Genomic DNA, 13,321 nt, shown 5'->3' with positions numbered 1-13,321 from the left:
CCCAGTTGCCTGGGCGGTGTTTGAAAAGTGAATGTGTTAGTTTCTCAGTGGTGTCTGACTCTGCAAACACATGGACTGTATGTAGCCTACCAGGCTCCTCTGTGCATGGAATTCTCCAGGCAAGAATACTGAAGTGGGTAGCCATTCCCTCCTCCAGAGGATCTTACCAACTCAGGTATCAAACCTGTGTCTCCTGCATTGCAGGCAGATTATTTACTGTCTGAGCCACCAGGGAAGCCCTATGGGGTGGAGCTTAGTATTTTTCAGTAGCTACAGAATTGGCTCCATTTCACTGGGGTTGTAACTCTTCTAACACTTCTGAAGTTGTACTGATACAACTTCACACCTCCCACAGTCACTCTTTTTTCACGTTTCAGTCCCACACTCATAAAATGTAAGACTAGTGCTTATGACAGTCCTAAGAAACAATGTTTTACATATTGCTTATAGCAGCCTTAATGCTTATGGAACAAGGTTAGAAAGGGGATAGAAAAAAGCCAAAATATTGGTTTTAACTTCACCTGTATGCCTATAAATTTGTACTATCTGTGCAGTGTCTATAATCTATTACACAAAATTTAACTGAGAGAAAATTGCAGGCCAATATAACTGATGAACATAAATGCAAAAATCCTCAACAATATACTAGTAAACAATCCAAAAACACATTAAAATTATACACCATGATCAAGTGGGGTTTATCCCAGAGATGCAAGGATTCTTCAATATACATAAGTAAATCAATGTGATACACCATATTAACAAATTGAAAGATAAAAACCATATGATTACCTCAATAGATACAGAGAAATATTTGACAAAATTCAATACCCACTTATGATAAAAAAAAAAAACTCTCCAGAAAATGTGTATAGAAGGAAACCATTTCAACATAATAAACAGCATACATGACAAACCTACAGCAAACAGTATTCTCAATGATGAAAAACTAAAAGTATTTCCTTTAAGATCAGGAACATGACAAGGGTGCCCAATCTCACCATTATTATTCAATATAATTTTGAAATTCCTAGTAACAGCAATCAGAGAAGAAAAAGAAATAAAAGGAATCCAGATTGGAAAAGAAGTAAAACCCTCACTGTTTGAAGATGATATGATACTATACATAGAAAACCATAAAAACACCACTGAAAAACTACTAGAGCTAATCAATAAATCTAGTAAACTCATGGGATATAAAAGTAATACACAGAAATCCCTTGCACTCTTATACAGTAACAATAAAAAAATCAGAAATAGATATTAAGAAAACAATCCCATTCACTATTGCAACAAAAAGAATAAAATACCTAAGAATAAACCTACCTAAAGAGACAAAAAACCTGTATGCAGAAAACTATATACACTGATGAAAGAAATCAAAGATGACACAAACAGATGGAGAGATATACCCTGTTCTTGGATTGGAAGAATCAATATTGTGAAAATGGCTATACTACCTGAAGCAACCTATAGATTCAATACAATACTTATAAAATTACCAGTGGCTCTTTTCACTAGAACAAAAAATTTCACAATCTTTATGGAAACACAAAATACCCTGAATAGCCAAAGCAATCTTGAGAAAGAAAAATGAGTTGGAGGAATCAATCTTCCTGACTTCAGATTATACCACAAAGCTACAGTCATCAAGACAGTATGGTACTGACACAACAGCAGAAATATAGATCAATTGAACAAAGTAGAAAACTCAGAGATAAACCCACACACCTATGGGCAAGTTATCTTTGACAAAAGAGGCAAGAATATACAGTGGAGTAAAGACAGCCTCTTCAGTAAGTAGTGCTGGTAAAACTGGACAGCTACATGTAAAATAACTAAATTAGAACACTTCCTAACACCAAACACAAAAATAAATTAAAAATGGATTAAAGACTTAAATGTAAAGGCAGATACTATAAAGCTCTTAGAGGAAAACATAGGCAGTACACTCTGACATAAATCACAGCAAGATTCTCTCTGATCCACCTCCTAGGTTAATGAAAATAAAAACAAAAATAAACAAGTGGGATATAATTAAACATAAAAGCTTTGCACAGCAAATGATACTATAAACAATATGAAAAGACATCCCTCAGAATGAGAGAAAATATTTTCAAATGACATAACTCAAAAGTGATTAAATCTCCAAAATATATAAGCAGTTCATATAGCTTAATATCAGAAAGACAAACAACACAATAAAAAAATGGGCAGAAGACCTAAACAGACAATTCTCCAAAGAAGACATACAGATGGCCAATAAACACATTAGAAGATGCTCAACATTGCTCATTATTAGAGAAAAGCAGATAAAAACTACAATGAGGTATCACCTCAAACCAGTCAGAATGGTCATCATAAAAAACCTACAAATAATAAATGCTGGAGAGGATGTGGAGAAAATGGAACCCTCCTACACTGTTGGTAGGAAGGTAAACTGACACAGCCATTATGGAAAACAGTATGGAAATTCATTTAAAAACTTGGAATAAATCTTCCATATGACCCAGCTATCCCACTACTGGGCATATACCCTGAGAAAATGACTGTTTTAAAATACATGTGTAACACAATGTTCATTACAGCACTATTTATGATAGCCAAGACATGGAAGCAACCTAGATGTCCATCAACAGATGAATGGATAAAGAAGTTGTGGTACATTTATACAATGGAATATTACCCATAAAAATAATTAATTTGAGTCAGTTGTAGTGAGGTGAATGAACCTAAACCCTGTTATACAAAGTGAAGTAAGTCATAAAGAGAAAAATAAGTATCATACATTAATGCATATATATGGAAACTAGAAAAATGATACTGATGAATCTAGGAGAGAACAGACTTGTGGACACAGTGAGGGGAGGTGAGGGTGGGATGAACTGAGAAAGTAACATATATATATATATATATATATATATATACACACACATATATATATATACACACACACACACATTATCACGTAATAAGATAGTGAAAGTGAAAATCACTCAGTCGTGTCCAACTCTTTGTGATCCCATTGACGTACAGTCCATGGAATTCTTCAGGCCAGAATACTGGAGTGGGTAGCCTTTCCCTTTTCCAGGGTATCTTCCCAACCCAGAGATTGAACCTAGGTCTCCTGCATTGCAGGCAGATTCTTTACCAGCTGATCCACAAGGGAAGCCCAAAGATAGTTAGTAGGAAGTTGCTAAATGACACAGAAAACCAAGTCTGGTGCTCTGTGATGACATAGAAGGGTGCGATGGGGATAGGGGAAGGAGGCACAACTGGCAAGGGGTATATATTATGACTGATTTACATTGTTGTATGACAGAAACCAGTCAGAGGATGAGATGGCTGGAGATTCAATGGACAATAGACAGGAGAAGGTGAGGGACAGCGAGGCCTGGTGTACTGCAGTTCATGGGGTTGCAAAGAGGCAGACATGACTGGGTGACTGAACAACAACAACAACAATAGCAGAAACCAGCACAAAATTGTAAAGCAATGTTCCACCAATTAAAAAAATTCATTTGAGAAACTGCCTGTCAAAAGATCAAGTCAGCTTCCATATTTATTTTCTAAAAGCCTCTCAAATATTTATTGGCTCTTTGCTGTGACTATTGGCACTTATCAAATATGGACCTATGGAAGTATTGTTTTCCCTCAGTATTCGAATTCTCCACACTTTGGTTAACTAGGCCTTTTGGGCTTTCCTGGTGGCTCAGTGGTAAAGAATCCACCTGCCAACGCAGGAGATGCAGGTTTGATCCCTGGGTCAGGAAGCTACCCTGCAGAAGCGAATGGCAACCCACTCCAGTATTCATGCCTGGAGAATTCCATGGACTGAGGAGCCTGGTGGGCTATAGTCTATGGGGTTGCAAAACAGTTGGACATGACTAAGTGACTAAACAACAACAATAACACTTTGGTTACCTAAACAGAAAAAAATTTTTCTTCTACCATCCAAATATTCTTGCCATAGCAGGATGTAACCTCTCTTGGGGAACTAGTCCATTGCTCAATTCCAAGTGAGAGATAAGAGGGTGGGAAGGAGGAGAGCAAGATACTGCCCCTCTAGTCAATGACTAAAAGCATGTGCACCAAAATTCTGTCTAAAGAGTCCTTTCCTGGCTGGCCATAAGGAGAACTTTCCTTTCTCTGTGTGGAACTCTGCCTTCTAATCTAGCTTCAGCAGCAGTGCAGCTATCTCTTTAATCTACATTCCACAAAGGATCTCCTACTTCAGGATAGAATCTCTTTTCCTCCTAATACCAGCTACAACTGTGATGACTAAATATAAGGGACTGCACAAAGTATTCCCTGGTAAAACATGATGGAAAAATGTGGTTGAAGTGTGGCTCACTTAAAACCTAAGTGAAGGTCTCTAAATGACACTCCTGTTCCTAATCTTAAATCCAAATGTTAGTGTTCTCTGGGTAGTCATGAGGCACAGGAATCTGAATTAATGCCAATATTATTAGGTGGAGAGAGAGAGGGAGGGAGGGACAGACAGACAGATTTCTGGAACGTAGGCTTTGGCTTTCTAACAATACCTACAACAGAGACAGTGGAGGAAAAGAAAAGGAAGGGCCATACATAGCCATGGGATTTATTTGTAGATAGTTATACAATTTACTACTAAGTCTGATCTAATCATGGTCATGCAATCTGACTTATCAGTATTCCTTTTCCTTGGGGAGGAATGAAGAAAAGCCAGGGTATAAAGGTAGGTATCTTTCCAGGACAGGTGAAGGGTCTGAGTGCTACCTTCTCTACTAAAATAGGAATTATTCAGGTAAAATAGTCATGGGAAGAGCAACAATTTTTTAGTTAAAGGGAAAAATAATAATCAAAGACATAGGCATGTTAAATAGCTTGATACAATAGAGTATTTTTTTTTTGCAAGGAAGAGAAATTCAATTCTAACTATCTTGAGCAACAAAACAATTTAACATGAACATAGAGTGTCATAGGGAACCCAAGAACAATAAGGCAGGTGGGCCTAAAGGAGTAAGCTGGAATCCAGGGACTCAACTGCTATCTAAATTCTCCCTTTTCTCATCTCTGAATCTCTCTGTGTATCTTTTCCATCTATCATAGCAGAGCAGGTTTTTATTTTTCACAGACCATACGGCATAAAAATTGCTGCTGCCAACAGCTCTGGAGTATATACTACACAGCATAATAAAGCAGCCAGAGTGGGCAGAAATCTCTTAGGCTTGACTTCAATTTTCTGAGGAAGGAATATGACAGACCTTGATTGGTCAACTGCGGCTAAGGGGTCACATAATCTGAAACTCTATAGTAGCACTAAGATAAACTGCTGGGAAGAGAAGCTCCCAGATGAAGGAGGATATTTATCAAAGAAGAATTGCATGTAGTAATTCCTGTGCATGGAATGGAATGCATAGAACAGTAGGAAATAAGGCTGGAGAAGAAATAGATTATAAAGAATTATGTAGCTTGGAGTGTATTCAATAGGCACTAGGGATAGGTTTGCAATATTTTAAGCAAGGAGGAATTTTGTTAGGTTTGCATTTTAGATAACCCATTCAAGAAGCAGTGTGGAAGATGGTTTAGAGAAGGCAAGGAACCCAGTTAGAAAGTTTTTGAAATAGTCCTAAAAAGAGGTCCGGGCCTAAACTAAGGAAAAACTGGTGGCAGTGCAAGTATAAAGGACAGATGAATATGAGAGATATTTAGGAGATATAATTGACAGGGTTTATTAATTAGACATGGTGGGAGTAGGGAGGTAAAAGGGAGAGTCTAAGTTTCTGACTCAGAAGACAAGGTGAAGGGTTTCACATGTTCTTTATTCACCATTAAATATAATGCCAAACAAGATCTAGACAAGACCCACAATCCTTCCAATCTTCTTGGAGGTGAGTTGGCATTGTTCACTCTGGAACTGGAGGCAAACCTCAGACGAGTTTTGTCAATAGCAGATATCTGAGCTTCTGGAAGAATGAATTGCCAATTGGCTGTTCCAGGTAATAGATGAATGTTTTTATCCTTCCTGATCCTTTCTCTTTGTTTCCCATGGGCAGAAATCTGGGTGAAATGCAGCTGTAATTTCCTTTCATTCGATTTCACATACAAAAAGAATACATTCATCTATAATCTATGGACATATGTATTCTGCTACAGTCTATCAGAATTCCTAAATGAAAATTCTTTAAGCAGAGGATATGTTCATTCCTTTATTTATTGAGGTCTTACTATGTCCCGGGTACTATTCTAAGCACTGGAGATACAGCAGTGAAGAAAACAGACAAAAATCCCTGTCCTCATGGAACTTCCTTTTTTTTTTTTTTTTTTAATTGACACAACTTACTATTCCTTGGTACATATATGCAATCTATTTTCAGGAAAATGTAGAGCTATCCTGACATAGCTCACATAAAATGGCCATAATCTAGTCATTTCATTTGTTTCTGCAGGAAGACAGAATTATTGTGTTGTAATAACAGGATCTCTCTGTGGTGAGTTTTTTTGGGGGAATCTCCCTTAACATGGAAGAAGAATATTTAGCATGAGAAGATAATGAATTCAGTTATGGACAAAATGAATTGTTTAGGGATCATCCAGGTGATAATGTCTAGTGCACAGTTAGATCAGGAGGGAGGTCTGAACTAACATTACAGATTTGAAAGTCATCCATGTATAAGTAATAGACTGTGGAGAGTAGAACAAAAGAAATAAGCCATGGACATAACCATATAAGAACATAAACGTTTAGGAGATATGTAGAAAAAGAAAAAAAATCCATGAAGATTACAAAAGTGAGAAAGCTAAAGAGGAAGGAAAAGAACAGAGTGTGTGTTTGGAAGTCAAGTGAATAGATAATTTCAAGCAAATCAAAACAGTCAACACTATCGATGTAGTGGTGAGGTCCAAAAGAAAGTGCCCATGGCACAGAGAAACTTATGGGTAGTTGTTATACTTATAAAAAAGAGGTTTCAGTAGAGATGTATAGGTGAATTCAATGGTTTAAAAGTGAATAGGAAGTGAAGAAATAGGGACAGTAAATGTAGATGACCGCTTTTGAGACCTCTGTCATAAGGAAAGGTAATAAGATAAAGGAGACATTTCAAGGAAACGAGAGGAAGCTCCAGGATAAAGGAAAAGTGTTTCTTTTAAGGATGGAAGAATCTTGAGTATGTTTATAGATTTAGGAGAAGGTCAGAGAGGGAGAGATCTAAGATAATAAAGACAGAAACAGTGATAAACAAGGTCTCTGAGGAGCTGGGTAAGGCAAGATTCGGGAGCTCAGGTGGAAGATGTAGTTTTACACAGTCAATGTGAAGCTGAAGGAACTGAAGTACAATATGGGTGCAGATGCAGGTTGTAGGTGAAAAAAACACTTAATAGCTTCCATTTTTGTAAGGAATGTAGGTGATGAAGTAATAAGTTGGATGGTGGGTTTGATGGGTGTGTGAAGTATGTCAGTTACAGTGGAGAATGGTTAGAGTTTAGAATGACAGCTAAGGAAAATTGGAGAGGGACTGACCAAAAAAAAGTTAAAGGATTGCCAAGTGGTGCCAAGTAGTGAGATAAAAAACTAAGTCTGTGCGATATCAATTTACACCAAAAAGTCAGAGTGATTTTCTTCAGAAAATCTGGAATGGAACCAGAACAGAGGTGGGGGGTAGGACTATAATATATGGATACACAGGGTTCAAGTATTTGGAGTTCCAATAAAGGAGACATCTTATGTTATAGGTAAAGATGGAGTCTCCAAGGCACTTTCTCAGAAACTTTACCCAAAGTCTATTCCAAATCTATTCCCCTAAAATACTTCTGTCAACTTATAGTATTTTATTTATGTTAATTGCTACTTTGCCTTGTTGCATCCGTTAGATTATAAGCTCTTTGGGGCTCCAGTACTATCTAATATTTACGCCAGACTCCTTAACAAGTATTAGAACATTACCCTATTTTAACCATCAGATATAGACCTTTTCTAAATTCTTTGACATGGCATTAAAGGGATTTCACAATCTATCTCCAACTTACTTCTCTATACTCTACTCCATTACAGCCTTATGGTGCTCATCTCCTAAATATAGATACATAGTATGTGTAAATCAAACTGAACATACCGTACACTTTCACATTCTCTGGACCTTTGAATATACTTTTTCCTTTGCATGGACTATTTTTATCCCCTTCTGGAAAACTCTTATTCATCAACACCCACAACAATGCTATCTTTTTTTGTGACTTTCTCATTTAAGAAAAACTTCTCCATGGTCTTCTAGGTGCCATCTACTGTACCAACATGGAGTTCTGTTTTTGAGGAACTCATTGAATTGAAAAGGTGGTGGCTCAGACGGTAAACCATCTGTCTGCAATGCAGGAGACCTGGGTTTAATCCCTGGGTTGGGAAGATCCCCTGGAGAAGGAAATGACAGCCCACTCCAGTATTCTTGCCTGGAAAATCCCATGGACAGTGGAGCCTGGTAGGCTACTGTCCATGGGGTCACAAAGAGTCGGACACAACTGAGCGACTTCACTTTATTTAAAGGACAAAGAGATTATTTTCCTTCCCTTCACTTCTTATAGTGTCTTTTGAGGAGACATAGTGAACCTGAATCTTCTATCTAACTTTTGGAATGTCCCTTTCCAGAACTAAAATGTCTGTCTCCAGTTTTATAATGTAGACATGTTTCCAAGGTCATGAGCCATATTCCCTATGGAAATGTAAATACAGAGTTAGCATGGGAGTCCATCTCCAGGTGTAACCATTTGTCTTTCCAGAAGATTCAAGGCGTCTTTGGGGAAGATAATGAAAGTTTTATTATTCTTTTGGAGGAAGTAAATTAACTAAACAAATAACTGCCTAACTTTCCAAGTAAACTTTTATTTGCTTTATTGTAAGTTGTGTGGAACTTTATCCTGACTTGCAGTCTCTTAAGGTTTACCCTTATGCATGTACTGTGTTGCACTTAATAATAAATGTTTTATTTTTTTCCATATTGATGTGGATAGATCTCTTTGTTGATAGGAGTTTTTACTTCACCACCATAATAGAGGCAGATACACTGCTGTGTGCAAAGGAGCTCAGATTTTATATTGAAACCCCAGGAAAAGTATTGAAAGAGTGTAAGTGAACCAGTGACACAGCTCTGTATCTAGAAGTATATGGGAGAATTAAAAGTGATTATTTATTCCTCTGTTTCACTAATAAACATAATGTGTGCTATAGAATGTTATGAGTTCAATAAGTAAATAGGGAATAAAGATTTTATGTAACTAAATACAGATTTTAGAAGATCCAAGAAAGTTCTCTTAGAAGTCTACTCCTGGGAGCTGTTAATGGCCCTTGCAAAAGGCTGAATGCTAAATAGTTGTCTTCTTTTGAAACTGAAGAGCATTTCTGTATCATACAAAAGGAAAGGTATGATCTATGAGAGAACTCCATCCAAGCCCACTGCCATATTCACAGTTATAATAAATATTCTCTATGTTATAATCTTCCCTGTTGGTTAGTTTGTTGATTATTTCCATCTAGTACTTCCATTTAATTAGTCTCAGAGTGATTCACCCTTTTGCACCTTTCCAATTGTTCTATTTCTTCAATATTTTCTGACTGTCTGGTTCCCATAAAGTTTTATTTTAGTTTTATATTCCATTTGAGATTACACTAATGTTTCATTAGCAATTCTGGTGTTTCTCAAACTTCTTACACATGTGCATGCATAGTGTGTGCTAAGTCACTTCAGTCATGTCTGACTCTATGGACTGTAGTCCACCAGTCCTCTGTTCATGGGATTCTCCAGGCAAAAGTATTGAGGTTGCCATGCCTGCCTTCAAGGGATCTTCCTGACCCAGGGATCAAACTTGCATCTCCTGCAACTCTGGCATTGCAGAAGGATTCTTTACCAATAAGCCATCAAGGAAGCCCTCCCCCCACCCTTTTTTACACTTCCTAAAATGTTTAAAACTTTTATTAAACACCCAGAAGGGTACAGGTTGTTGGTAAATATGTTTATGTATTGTATTAAGTTCAAAATTGGTGACATTTTTTTCATTACACCTTATAAAATCTCTAAGCCTAATTTCAAAAAGATCAAGTAAATAAGCCCCCAGAAAAACATACAATTTTTGTAAATAGTCACTACCTACATGTCAATTCTCAGTGTAAATATATTAATATTAACGTGTGATTTGGGAAGGACCACTGATATTTACATGTTCACTAATTGGAGAGTTTACACAGAATTCTTCCCCAAATGAACCTTGAGGAAATATATCCAAGTACTTCTTTGATCCAGGTATATCTCAAAAAGTACTTGTCTGTTGCTGGATGCCCAGGAGGGATTGAAAGTAGCTAGGGCTAGAAAAATAGAGGCAAGATCTTAGAAGACTTTAAATGCTAAGCTAGGGAGTTTGTATTTTATTATAGGCAACAAGACCTACTGAAAAATAGCTCTACTACTACTACTAAGTCACTTCAGTCATGTCCGACTCTGTGTGACCCCATAGACGGCAGCCCACCAGACTCCCCCGTCGCTGGGATTCTCCAGGCAAGAACACTGGAGTGGGTTGCCATTTCCTTCTCCAATGCATGAAAGTGAAAAGTAAAAGGGAAGTCGCTCACTCGTGTCTGACTCTTCATGACCCCATGGACTGCAGCCCACCAGGCTCCTCTGTCCATGGATTTTCCAGGCAAGAGTACTGGAGTGGGGTGCCATTCCCTTTTCTGGAAAAATAGCTCTAATTTTTACTAAATGCTTACTCTGTGCCAGAGTAAGTTATGTATATTAAGTACCTTATATGTACTCTCTCATTTAATCCTAAAAACTAGTCTATAGGTGCTATAATTATCTCCATGAGGAAACATATTCAGAGAAGTTAAGCACCATAGCTCAAGAAAATCTATCTACTCAGTGGATGAGGCATAATTTAAATACTGGCTCTAACTTCAAAGCCCATTCATTCTCCAAACCGGAGGGAAGTGAGGGTAGATATATGTTTTACAAAAATCAATCTGGTAGAAATATGAGAACGGATTTCAGAAAGACAAGTCTAAAGGCAGGGAGACCAGAGAGGGTGCTAATACAGTAGTCAAGAACAGTTAGGGCCTATTCAGCAGACTGTCCGTTAATCATTGGAGTTATGCAGATGAGTGACATGGTCAGAGAAGCTATTTAGAAAATTCTTCCGGAAGCCCTTGTGAAGGATCAGATTGCAAGAAGCGCTTTTGGAAAATAAGTTAGGAGATTCTCAGGACTGTCAGTCTCAACCATCAGTGTGCCTGTGGAGGTGCCAGGAGACGATCATAACCTAGATCCTCCAGCCTCTTTAGATTTGCAGAGCATTCTGCACCTCTCCCCACTTCACCCACACCTTGCTGCTGCTGCTAAATCATTTCAGTCGTGTCCGACTTTGTGCGACCCCATAGACGGCAGCGCACCAGGCTCCTCAGTCCCTGGGATTCTCCAGGCAAGAATACTGGAGTGGGTTGCTATTTACTTCTCTAATGTATCCATGCATGCTAAGTCGCTTCAGTCGTTTCCGACTCTGCGACCCCATGGACAGCAGCCCAGCAGGCTCCTCTGGCCACAGGATTCTCTAGGCAAGAATAATGGAGTAGGATGCCATTTACTTCTCCCACCCCTACCTTGACATCGCTCTATCTGGGCCCTAGGAAACGTGATTTTGCGTACTTTTCTAGGTCACAGACTGAGCTCCGAAAGCAGCGCCAGCAGTGACGGCGGTCGATGGCGGAGGCGGGGCGCATGCGCGCGGTTGCTAGGCGACAGCATTCGGGGTGCAGCGGCTGTGTGTGTAGGCAGCAGCGCCAGAGAAGGAGGAGCACGAGGATGCCGCTGCGACCGCGGCCCCGAGAGGGAGCCGCTGCTGCTCTGTGGCCGCCAGGGCTGAGGGACGGGAATCAGGCCTGGGGATCGCGTCCCTGAAGGGGCAGAGGTCCCGCCCGAGCTCGGGCCTAGTACCGCGGGGGGGTCCGGGCCGCTGGGCGAGGGCCTTCCCTCATTGCCTCCCCTCACCCCTCCACGTCGATGGTGGTGAAGTTGTCAGCGCCGGGGAGCGCAAGGCACCAGGCTGCCTTCCTTGAACCCAGTTCCTCTTGGGGCACGTCTCTCGTCCCGGCTCACGGACACCTGCGCCGCAGCCTCCTCTAGCCCGCTGAGCCCACCCCTGGCGGCGGGCGGGGGAGGGGCTCCCTCTGCAGGGGCTGTGTCGAGCTGGGCGACGACGGGGACCGTAGGAGAGTAGGGGTGAGTAGTGGCACCGCACTCGCCTGGTGCTGGGGCACCTTTCTGGCCTCTGGGGCCCCGGGAAGAGACTGAATCTCTGCGTTCTCCTGCAGACGCTTCTGATGCCTCTGCTACATATCTGCTCGTGGTTACCTATTCCCTTCGAGGTAGTTTTCCTTCTAAAAAGCATCACTTTCTGGTCTAAACCCGGGCGTCCAGGAACGAGAGGTCGGTGCTTAAGGCCTGGCTTTGCTTCTTAGATGCCGTGGATGCTGATACATCTACGTACAATCATGCAGCCTGGTCCCTAATTCGGGGACAGACGTTTCCAGTGCTATGCTTGCCCCTTTCCCTCGCTCTTGCTCTCAGGAGGCTGTCTAACCGCAGGCTTCTCTAGAGCCAATTATCAGGCTGCTGTGGCTCCATGCCTCAAGGCTTGAACAGGCAGCTGGCGTGGCCCCTTACTTTTCAGTTTTCTTGCTACTTTTGAGGTGAGAGCCTTTAAAAGCCTTGTGCCTGGTTTCTGGCTTCTGATGTATACAAGTTAGGAACACAGTACTTATATTAAATAATACTAATAAAACAAACTAGCAAACACATACTTTTGACTTCCAGAGTGGCATCAAACTTGAAAAAAGGAGGCGAAGAGTTACTGATAAGAGGGCAAACAAGCTTTACAAACTAACTGCTCATTATCCAGAATGACGTATTTATATAAAAATAAGTATGATGAAGAAACCTAAAATTTCCCTAATAAAAGTGAAGTTGTGTTATGATATATCTGTTCTTCTTGAGGTAGCCTGTGTTTGAGAATTGTTACTCCAAAAAACACTGATGTATGGAACCTGAAGTGATATTTTGGACAGAGTGATTAGATGAGGATCTAAAGTTTTGGTACTTAAAAAAAATCAATATTATCTTTGAGCAGCAAAGTTGTTTCTTTAAGAGAAAATGGTTAAAAAAATTACAGTTCTTAGTTGACCCCTTTCAAAAGCAGACCGAATTTAGATTAACTAGTAATTTTTATTATAAGGTACTTCTGTGTGCAGACAATGAAAGATGGGTTCCTTGTTTTATTTGGCTCTCTTCCCTCCCTGCTGATTTTT

The 13,321-nt window shown here is 39.7% G+C and overlaps 1 protein-coding gene across 1 annotated transcript in view; it reads left to right on the top strand.

The window, feature by feature from the left end:
• Positions 1–11,807: 11,807 nt before the first annotated feature.
• The window catches only part of ZC3H12B (zinc finger CCCH-type containing 12B), a 607,141-nt gene continuing 605,627 nt past the window's right edge, over positions 11,808–13,321 (top strand). The window contains exon 1 of the mRNA XM_070366061.1: positions 11,808–12,236. The gene's annotated coding sequence lies outside the window, so the exon portion shown is untranslated. The remainder of the gene's footprint in view (positions 12,237–13,321) is intronic.

Source organism: Bos mutus, chromosome X (assembly GCF_027580195.1).
Source record: "Bos mutus isolate GX-2022 chromosome X, NWIPB_WYAK_1.1, whole genome shotgun sequence".
In the NCBI taxonomy this organism is placed as follows: Eukaryota; Metazoa; Chordata; class Mammalia; order Artiodactyla; family Bovidae; genus Bos; species Bos mutus.
This window is presented reverse-complemented; position numbering and strand designations above follow the sequence as displayed.